Raw genomic sequence first — 11,369 nt, 5'->3', positions numbered from 1 at the left:
AAATGAATAAAAACCATACTACACTTTTACCACAAAAAAATGGTTGATTTAACTATGCCTCTATTATCTATGATCATTATATTGGTTGATATTAATAATTTTGTGTATATTATTATTTAAAAGAATATTACTTGTTTATGTTTATATAAAAATTAATAAAAAGCATGGTTACTACACTTTTACCACAAAAAACATGGTTAATTTAACTGTGCCTCTATTAGTTATCTACTATGACATATCATTATATTGATTGATATTCATTATTTTGTGTTTTTTTTTTATAGAATATTACGTGTTTATAAGGTAATGTAAGTAAGGGAAATAGAATAAAGTGATCTCTAAAAAATAAGTACTTTTTGACTGTAAATTAAATTGTAAGGGGTAAAAAGTACTCTTTTTTTCTAAATAAATGTAATTAAGTAAAAGTAAAAGTACTGATTTTAAATTGTACTCAAGTAAAGTAAAAAATACCCCAAAATAATACTTAAGTACAGTAATCAAGTAAAAATACTCAAGTACTTTACACCTCTGTTTGTGTCTAATATAAATTATGTGTATACCACCTCTGTCCAATGTGTACATGGGAAATAAAGCAGTATCCTCAAGCAGAAGTCATTGTGGGTATTTGTGACCAAATGTATCTATTGAATGTTGCAATAGTGGACAATTTGCTTGCTGAAATGGTTCTTGGCCATGACTTACCAGTGTTATATGAACTGCTGCAAACCACCAAAAAGATTGACAATGTTTTTGCCAATGCTGATGTTAACCTGTCATGTCCTGTTGTAACTAGAGCCCAAGCTAAGACAGGTCTCCAACCACTGCCAGACTTAGACGATAGTCTGCTGAAGGTTGGGGGCTCTCCTGATTTTGGGGGTTGGTTAGGACAATAGACAGGGAATTTTACAAAATAAGAAAATTAAAAATGTTGTAAAAAAAATCAATACACACTGAAAAAAACAAAACAAAAAATAGTGACAAAATAAAATAATAAGTGCTATAGTGGTATTCCACTCATAAGTGCTTCACTCCTCAGGATGCTTCAAAAAAAATTTCATTAATATACCCATGTACACACGCTCTCTGTTCCAAAGTCAACCTTACCAACCTCCCCAAAAACCACAAGTCCCTAATATTACAGAACCGTTCTAAAATTCCCCAATTCCCTTTTCTCCCATTACAGAACCTCAAATCAATGTGGATCTGATTTTAAATGGGACTATATGTCTCATTTAATCCCTTTGGATGGTAAGCATCTAATAACCGTATCAACGTTCTTTCTGCTCTCTGTCTTTGCTGTTTAGTCCACTGTCTGTTACTTTCAACACCTTGGATTTTTTTATTTATTCAACCCATGTAATTTAAAATTATTATACAATACGGTGTTCTTTCTTCGTTTTTGTATTTGATTAATATGCTGTTAATATCTTTCTTTTAAGGTGTATTTAGTTTCACCTATGTATATCTTTCCACAATCTGTGCACTGTATCAAGTAGACCTAGTTTGATTTATTAAAATCCATCATCTGAAAAATTGGAACCCCTTAACCCGACTGAATTTTTAATACATTTCCTAAATCTCAAGGTTCTATATCCAGTCTCTCCCTGTGCTATTTTCTTCTTTTGTTTAATCAAAAAAAGTATTTTAGATTTTTGTTCTTCCTATAGGCTGAAATTTTCTTATACTGGGTTAAGGGTGCAACGTTCTTCTGAGTGTCCTACAAAATGCATTTTAAACTCCCTCGTGAAGGTCCCTAATTGATCAGAGAAGGTGAGAACCAAAGGAATGATTTCAGCATCTGATCTCAAACGTGCTTCATTTGTTCTATTAATCATATTCTGTGATCTATTTCTAAAAAGTCTGTTTTACCTCACTCTTAATTATTCTTAGGAATCTCGCAGAATATCTCCTTGTTCGTGGGACTCTGAATAAGATCTGAGTTACTTCCTCAACATAATTTGGGTAAGTACAAATTCTATGGAATCGTATTAATTGAGACTTTATGATCCCTTTAAAAGTGTTTTTTGGATGATAGCAACTCTTATGTAGTAAAACATATCTGTCGGTTTCTTTAAAAAAACACATTGGTAGCCAAAGCTTAATAGTTCTTAAAAGGCTGTTAAAAAAAAAAAAACTTGAGTGTCTAAAAACTCTGGACTGTCCCTCTGTACATTATATGTAGTTGTAATCCTGGAATGTTGTGTGTTTAAAACCCTAATGAAAGCCTGAAAGTCCTCCTCTGGTCCAATTACCAAATATATAATTTAAGAACCTAAGATACACTAGGGGGAGCTGTTTACATTTAAGAAAAGATTCCTCCCACATCTTCATATAAATTTTGCCATAGGCTGTGGCAAATTTCTTTCCCATCGCTGTCCTATGAATTTGTTAGTAAAGTTTTTCATTGAATTCAAAATAGTTCTACCAGAAAGACTCAGGAGGTAATGTAACATTTGATAGCATTTATTTAACAATTTGTAAGCAAAAGGATGCAGCTATGAAATAGTTATTTGGCGTAGAACCCCGTCCATAACTCAGCCGAAGGGTTGTAGCTTTCCGCAGTTCCTGCCTGAGATGAAGGCAGGGCGGAGCCTACCCCCGATGTATGGATAGGGCCAACCTGGTGGTGGTGGTGGGGAGGATGGAGGTGAACATCAGCGTCAGCATCTGCACACGCAAAAGAGGTTGAGCAGGGAACTTATATACACCAAGAGTCAAGTGATGATTGGCTAGATCAAAATGTAATAAATGATGTGGCATTTAGTCTTCCTGGTAGAACCTACGCTATAGCTTTCATTTCTACCAGAAAGACTCAGGAGATAATGTAACATTTGATAGCATTTATTTAACAATTCGTAAGCAATAGGATGCAGCTATGATATAGTTCTTTGGCGTAGAACCCCGTCCATAACTCAGTCGAAGGGTTGTAGCTTTCCGCAGTTCCTGCCTGAGATGAAGGCAGGGGCGGATCCTACCCCCTAAAGGATATACGAAGAAATGATAAATACTGCATTTGAAGTGTTTCTCTGAAGATCCTAAGACATTCGCAAAGACAAGAATATTTAGTTAGACAAAGGCATTTAAAGCATAAGAACACTACACAAAGGACTAATCGAGCTTTCATAATCTGTCAAAGTAGTGAAAGTGGTCTGAGTGAAGACCATGGTAGAATATGGCCATAGAGAAAACAAAGAACTGTACAGCAATAATGGCCACGAAGGCCAGGTACAGGGCAACAATATGCCATATAGCGAGATGGCCTCGGAGGCAAAGATAAGTGGCAACAGTATGCAGTATAGCAATGATGGCCAGATACAGGGCAACGATATGCCATTTAGCAAGAGACAGTGAAGGCCAGATATGGGGCAATGATTTGCCATGTAGCGAGAAGGCCGCAGATGGTAGATACGAGACAAAAATATTTTTGTAATATAATTTATTAGTTCCTTTTCTGGGATATTTGTTTTTGACATTGTACAAAGTCAATACTACGGAGCCCTTCTGATGACATGGTAAAACTTTTTTTTAAAATCGTGGCCACGAATTAGCAATTCGTTCCCATGAATTATTAAATCGTGCGCACGTTTTAGTAATTCGTTCCCTCGTTTAAGCTAAATCGTGCGCACGATTTAGTAATTCGTTCCCTCCTTTAAGCTAAATCGTGCGCACGTTTTAGTAATTCGTTCCCTCGATTAAGTTAAATCGTGCCCACATTTTATTAACTCGTTCCCTCGATTAAGTTAAATCGTGCCCACGTTTTAGTAATTCGTTCGCTCATTTAAGCTAAATCGTGGCCACGTTTTAGTGCCCAGAATTTCATTTAAACCATCGGGACATTAACACAATGCACATCTATTAAAATATCAAACTCACTATACACATTATTAATGACGCATACTAAAAGCAGTTTTATAAATTTTTGCCCAGAATTTCATTAAAATCATCAGAATAGTGACGCTTATCGCAACTCAATGCATTAATACATTGCTATTAAGGATACAATTCATACACCTGGGTCGTGTATAAATCCAGTTTTATTAACTCTTTCCCAGAATTAAAAAAAAAACATTGGGACAAAACATGAGCTAACACATTGATACAGTGCTATATAAGGATCAAATTCATACATCTTGGGTCTTAATTCATTCCTGCCCGGAATAATAAAAAAAACATCCGGACATTAACATGATGCTTAACGCATAAATACGTTGCTATTTAAAGATCAAGTTTACTATATACCTTATTAAGGAGTCATACTTCATATACAGTTTTATTAATAAAAAAAAAACTAACCACAACCTTAGGGACATTAACATGACGCTTAATGCATTCTAATGCATTAAATACAGTGCTATTAAAAGATCAAAATCACTATATACCTTATTAATAAGTTATATACATATTCCGTTTTATTTATTCCTGGCCAGAATTAAAAAACATATTGGAACATTAACATGACGCAGTAATTAATTAAACTAAATAATTCAGTGGCTTAAATATCACTAAAATAAATAATTAAAATAACTTAATAAAATCTCTTTATCACTTGGGTGATTTTTTTAGTTGGACAAACCAAAATAGATGATTTAATATTAAAAAAAAATAAACAGAAATTTTGTGTAAAATGTACAGATATTATTTAGGTGTATACAAATAATATAATAATAATATAATCAAATAAAATAAGTATTTAACTAACAGGGCCGGGTTCCCCAAAACGTTCTAATCGCTAAGTAGTCCTTAACCTATTCCTTAACCTCTCTCTTAACTCTATGGCACGATTCCCAAAACGTTCGTACGCTAAGTATATCTTCTGTAGAGTCACACTTTCGTAAGGTTGGTCTGGGCTGCGTTTCCTGATAACGTTGTCTCTAAGCGCGCTAGGAAGACTCTGAAGTTAAACCTTAACTACAGGTATACCTTTTCTAGGCGTGTTTCCCGAACTGTACCTTAGCGGGATTCTTTCTTACGTACGACGTTACCAGGTGCTGTCCATGGCGATGGTGCTGAATAGGTTGATATCGATTGCTCAACAATCAATTATTCACTTTATGTAAAAGGGACTTCGCTGCGTTATGAGATAGCGGTGTTCTTTATTAAATAAACATTTCAGAAATAGTTACATTTATTAGGAATATCTTGTAAAAATATTTCAAACTGCAAACAACTAAATATAAACTTTGTATATTTTATTTTATATCAAACGCGTGCAAAACCCGCAACTTCATGTCCAAAAGTATCATGCATAAACTGCTCCAATGCATCCATTATTCCTTTACTTTAAAGGATAATTTATATTAGGGGTTCCCAATAAATGCGTTGCACAGGGCAAAGGTGGGTCATGCAAGTCACCTGGGTTGGCTGTGCATTATACTTAAAATATTTAAAAACAAACTGTTGTTCATTAGTTCACGCATTTATTGTGCTTGGACACTGGATGCGCAAGCAGCGCGTTTACAATGCGGATAAAGCTTAATGGACGCATTTCTGGAGCTGCGCCTGTCTGTTTACCTTAAATATAACATAAAAATATATATTATGTAATATATAAATATATATTATGATTGCTTTAGATTTTAGCTTTGATTAGTTTTAATGTGGAAAATTTGTTGACCTTATACAAGCAGTAGCTAATCAAGTGGAGCAGTTTCTTATAAAGAATATGGCATGCAGTTGCCTCAAAGTTAGAAAACATTAAAAAAACTTTGATGCAAAGTCGACTTAACATCAATGATAATATTATGGAAAATCAACAATTATGATTTCGTGATGAATGTGCTCCCGTGGCATGCAATTTTTACTTTCTACTTTGTTTTATTGCAGCTAAAATAGCCGGTAAAGTAAAGATTTAACGGATATGTAATGCACAAATGAAATGGTAAGATTCGTTGTATTGCTGCCTGCCATAATTTCACCAACTCCTCCACCCAAAATCTTTTTTTTATATATAGTTTCTTAAGCCTGTAATAATAGTTCGCAGCTGATGTTTAGTTGGAAAAAAATAATAAAAAATCTAACAACCATCAGTTTAATGATGTCTTATTATGTGAATGTTTTATTCTTTAAATTTAAAAATAATTTAACACGGAGTGTACTTCAACTTTTTTACAGATATTTAGTTATATAGACTGCAATCTACACAAACTTTTATCACAGTCATGGCCCCTAGTGGAGTCAAGTGGGATAAGGTATGGCTAAGAGTGCTCCAGACCAACCTTCCGAACGAATGACTTACAGAAGGGATACGTAACTAAGAACGTTTCGGGAAACACGTATTAACGATAAGGTACAGCTTAAGGTACAACTTAAGAACGACGTAAAGCTAAGAAGGTTTCGGGGAACGCAGCCCTGGGCCGGGTTTCCCAAAAGCATCGTAAGGCTAAGTAGATAGTACAAACGTTCGTACGAATCATCTTAGAATTACGGGCCGTTTCCCAAAAGCTTCGTAGCTTAAGTAGCACTTGAAAATCATCGTAGATCTACGAGTGCTCTGGAGTAATCGTTCATTCATAAGTGCATCGTAAGACAGCAGTGTTACAAGGTCACCTGCAGGACAACCAGCAAATTGCACTCCTGCAATAACGATAATGTAATGTTTTAAATGTAAGCTATATTTATTTATTGGGGTTTTCTTTGTTTATTTGTTTACATTACTTTAATATAATATATTTAAAATTAAAACAAGAAATCAAATTTAATTGACTAAACACATATTAATAAAGAAGGAAAACATATTTGGTACAATTATGGTAAAAGTTGGTACTAGCAAATTGATAAATGGTTCCTACCAATTGCTGCTATAATTCCTCTAGGCTACAGTAAAAAAAATTTTTTTAAGGGTATGGCATCTGATTAAAGAAACCAAATAAATATTTACGGTACAATGCAATAATCCCTAATAATACATATAACATATTACAAATAATAATAATAATTCTAAACTATAAGATAAAATGCAGGAGGCATTTTGCAGTGGGACGAGTCCTAACTAAATACGGAAAAGAATATTTCATTATGAACAATTTTAAAACATTTAAAAGGTCATTGAACAATAATAAAAATTATTATAAAAATATTAGTGCACAAAGGCTAAAGATCATTAGCCTAAACAACCTTCTGCTACAAATTCGAGTCATTCTATTGGTGACATTTCAGCACTTGACAAACGGATAGCGCCTCGTAAGTAGCACTTAAAATCCAGCTGCGAGCGATCGTTTCACGTGCATCTTTGGGAAACGCACGTAAATGAACAACAAATGTTCGTTAAGTAGCTCGTAGAAAGCGCTCTTAAGTGCTAAGTTTAATCGTTATCAGGAAACCCAGCCCTGGACCATTCGTAAGCTCTCTCTTAGCGTTGTTTGAGCGCAAAAAACTTTCAATGTATATAAAGAATAAACGTATAATGTGATAAAAATGCTATAAAAACACTACACTAAAGGGAAACACAGGGGGAACAGACTTCCACACAACACCGGCCGCTTAACTGTTTAGTCCATGCCAATTTTTTTATTCGTCAACCCTTAAACCTTTTGACATTTTGCCTGACGTGGCTAAATAAAACAGAATATGTATATGACTCATTAATAAGGTTTATAGTGATTTTTATCTTTTAATAGCACTGTATTTAATGTATTAGCATGCATTAAGCTATATTTTTTTAATTCTGCGCAGGAATTAATAAAACTAGGCTATAGAATGACTCATTAATAAGGTATATAGTAAACTTGATCTTTAAAATAGCACTTTATTAATGCGTTAAGCATCACATTAATGTCCCGGTTATTTAATAGCCTACTGGGCACGAATTAATAAAACTGTATGAATTTGATCCTTAGCACTGTATCAATGAGTCAGCTCACGTTAATGTCCCAATGTTTTTTTTTATGAAATTCTGGTCAGGAGTTAATAAAACTATATATACACGACCCATAAGGTGTATGAATTTTATATTAATGCATTGAGCTGCGATAAGCATGTTCCAATGATTTTAATGAAATTCTAGGCAGGAGTTTATAAAACTGCATTTTGTATGCGTCAATTTACAACAAATATTAAGGATATTTATTGGAAATAATCTGTTAGTTAAATACTTATTTTATTTGATGTATACACCTAAATAATATTTACACAATAATTACAAATAATTACACAAATTTTCTTTTTCTTTTTTCTGTCATTTATTTTGGTTTGTCCAGCTAAAAAAAATCACCCAAGTGACATAAAGAGGTTTTATTAAGTTATTTTATTTTAGTGATATTTAAGCCACTGAATTATTTAGTTTAATTTATTACTGCGTCACGTTAATGTCCCAATATGTTTTTTAATTCTAGGCAGGAATAAATCAAACGTAATATGTATATAACTTATTAATAAGGTATATAGTGATTTTGATCTTAATAGAACTGTATTTAATGCATTTGCATGCATTAAGCGTCATGTTAATGTCCCTAGGTTGTGTTAAGTTTTTTTATTAATAAAACTGTATGTTAAGTATGACTCATTAATAAGGTATATAGTAAACTTAATCTGTAAATAGCACTGTATTTATGCGTTAAGCAGATGTTTTTTATTCCGGGCAGGATTAATGAAAGGTTTAAGACCCAAGATGCATGAATTTGATCCTTATATAGCACTGTATCAATGCGTTAGCTCACGTTATGTCCCAATGTTTTTTTGTTTGTTTGTTTTTTAATAAACTATAAATAAACTGTAACTTATACACGTAAGGTGTATGAATTGTATCCTTAATAGCAATGTATTAATGCATTGAGCTGCGATAAGCGTCACTAATTCCGATTATTTTGATGAAATTCTGGGCAGGAATTTATAAAACTGCATTTAGTATGCGTCATTAATAATGTGTATAGTGAATTTGATCTTTTAATATATGTGTTAGCATTGTCGTAATGTTAATGTCCCGATGGTTTAAATGAAATTCTGGGCACTAAAACGTGGCCACGATTTAGCTTAAATGAGGGAACGAATTACTAAAACGTGGGCACGATTTAGCTTAAACGAGGGAATGAATTACTAAAACGTGGGCACGATTTAACTTAAACGAGGGAACGAATTACTAAAACGTGGGCACGATTTAGCTTAAACGAGGTAACAAATTACTAAAACGAGGCCACAATTTAATAATTCGTGGTAACGAATTGCTAATTTCGTGGCCACGATTAAAAAAAAAAGTTTTACAATGTCATGAGACGGGCTCCGTACAATACATACCCTTCATAAAGTTTTACAAACATAACAAAACATACCTAAAACATAAAAAACAAACACAGGCCCAGCACTAACTGGGACCTAACAATAAGTAAATGCATAAAACACAAATGGCAAATCTCACAGTATTTTATCTCCATTTAAGGCTTTGGTTGCAGTAGGAACAAACTTACATTTTAATTAGATTAGACCTGCACATTAAGACCCTATACCGCTTCCCTGATGATAACAAATCACAGTTTAGCATTCAGGATATAGTCTCCCCCAAAATTATGGCATGACTTAAAATTGAGGCATCAAACAACTCTTGTAGGAATCGTTTCTCCTCACCCCATATCAATTACCCATGCAGACACCCAGAAACTTCAAAACAATATGCCATATAGCGATAAAGGCCGCAAAGGCCAGTTACGGGGCAATGTTTTACCATGTAGCGTGAAGACCGCGAGGCCATGATGCAGGACAACGATATGCCAAATAGTTATAAAGGCTGCAGGAGCCAGATGCCGGGCAACAATTTGCCATGTAACTTGAAGGCTTTTTGAAACAAGAAATGGTGTTAAGAAGGAATCAGACTTCTTAGGCTATAAACGCCATTTATATTAATCCCCAAAATTTAAGCCACGATAGGCAAGATAAAAGCCACGATAGGCATAACATTTTATGTCAGATTTCCATGAAAGGAATAAGACTTACAATATGCTTCATCGTGAAGTGCCACGGTAGGCTATATGTGGATCAATAGCCCCGATAGGCGACACGTAAAGCCACGATAGGCCACGTCGATCGATAGCCCCGATAGGCAAAATGTAAAGCCACGATAGGCCACGTCGATCGATAGCCCCGATAGGCGATATGTAAGGCCACGTCGATCGATAACCCCGATAGGCGATGTGTAAAGCCACGATAGGTGCTGCGTAAAGCCACGATAGGCTGCGTCGATCGATAGCCCTGATAGCGATGTGTAAAGCCACAATAGGCCGCGTCGATCGATAGCCCCGATAGGCGATGTGTAAAGCCACGATAGGCCACATCGATCGATAGCCTTGATAAGCGATTTACAGGGCAATGTTTTGCAATTTTAGTATGAAGACCGCGAAGGCCAAGATACCGGGCAATGATATGCCAAATAGCGATAAAGGCAGCGGAGGGTAAATGCGGGGCAATGATATGCTGTATGCAACAAAGCCGGATGCAGCTAGATGCGGGGGAACGATTTGCTACGTAGCGAGAAGGCCGCGGAGGCCATGATACAGGGCAACATTTGCAATGTAATAAGTCAGTTGTGGTATCCATGACACAATGTAACCATACGCAAAGTAACAAGGAGGCCGTGATACAGAGCAAAGATAAGTTACATGGCGAAAACGAGCAGGAGCCCATTATAAGGGCAATCATGTGATGATTAGCGAGAAGGCCTTGATACAAGTCAACAATATGCAGTATAGCAGTACAACTGCGAATGCTGGATACAGGGCAATGATATGCCACGCAGCAAGGAGGTCACGGGAGCCATGCAATGGGGCAACAATATACCCCATAGTGAGAAAGGCGTCGAATGCAATGTCGGAGGCTGTGATGGAAAGCGACAATATTCCGATAAAGCCCACTATGCCACAGATTAGTTTAGCGAGAAATGAGACATGGTTGAGTAACCTACACCACCACCAGTATTTGCTTGATCATACCTTGATCATTATGAAGTTTAAAGCTATAGAAAACTGATGAAACTTTGCATTTCAGGTGTATTAACTTCAAAGTATTTATGTAGTAAAAGATGGGATTTTGGCTATGGCTTTGAATTGCAAGTGTATTGATGGCAAAAAAAAAAAACAATTACCTAGGAAAACAAAATCATAACAATTAGCATGAAACTGATAAAGACAAAGAATTTAAGGTTATTGATTTTAAGATTAATAATTATAGACTAGAAAGATTAGTAAAAATTGAAGTAAATTAATCTAAACTGTATAAACTAAATGTGAACAGACAATATGCAATTGAATGCTTAGTGTCTTGACTGAAGTGTTATTAACATCTTGAAACTAGAAGGTGCGGGATCAGGTTATGTCAATAGACCATACTATCAATGATAGTCGACGCCATCAATTGCCCTTCTCACACAGAGATTATGAATACTACAC

Source organism: Paramisgurnus dabryanus, chromosome 11 (assembly GCF_030506205.2).
Source record: "Paramisgurnus dabryanus chromosome 11, PD_genome_1.1, whole genome shotgun sequence".
Classification (NCBI taxonomy): domain Eukaryota; kingdom Metazoa; phylum Chordata; class Actinopteri; order Cypriniformes; family Cobitidae; genus Paramisgurnus; species Paramisgurnus dabryanus.
Note: the sequence above shows the minus strand (reverse complement) of the source record.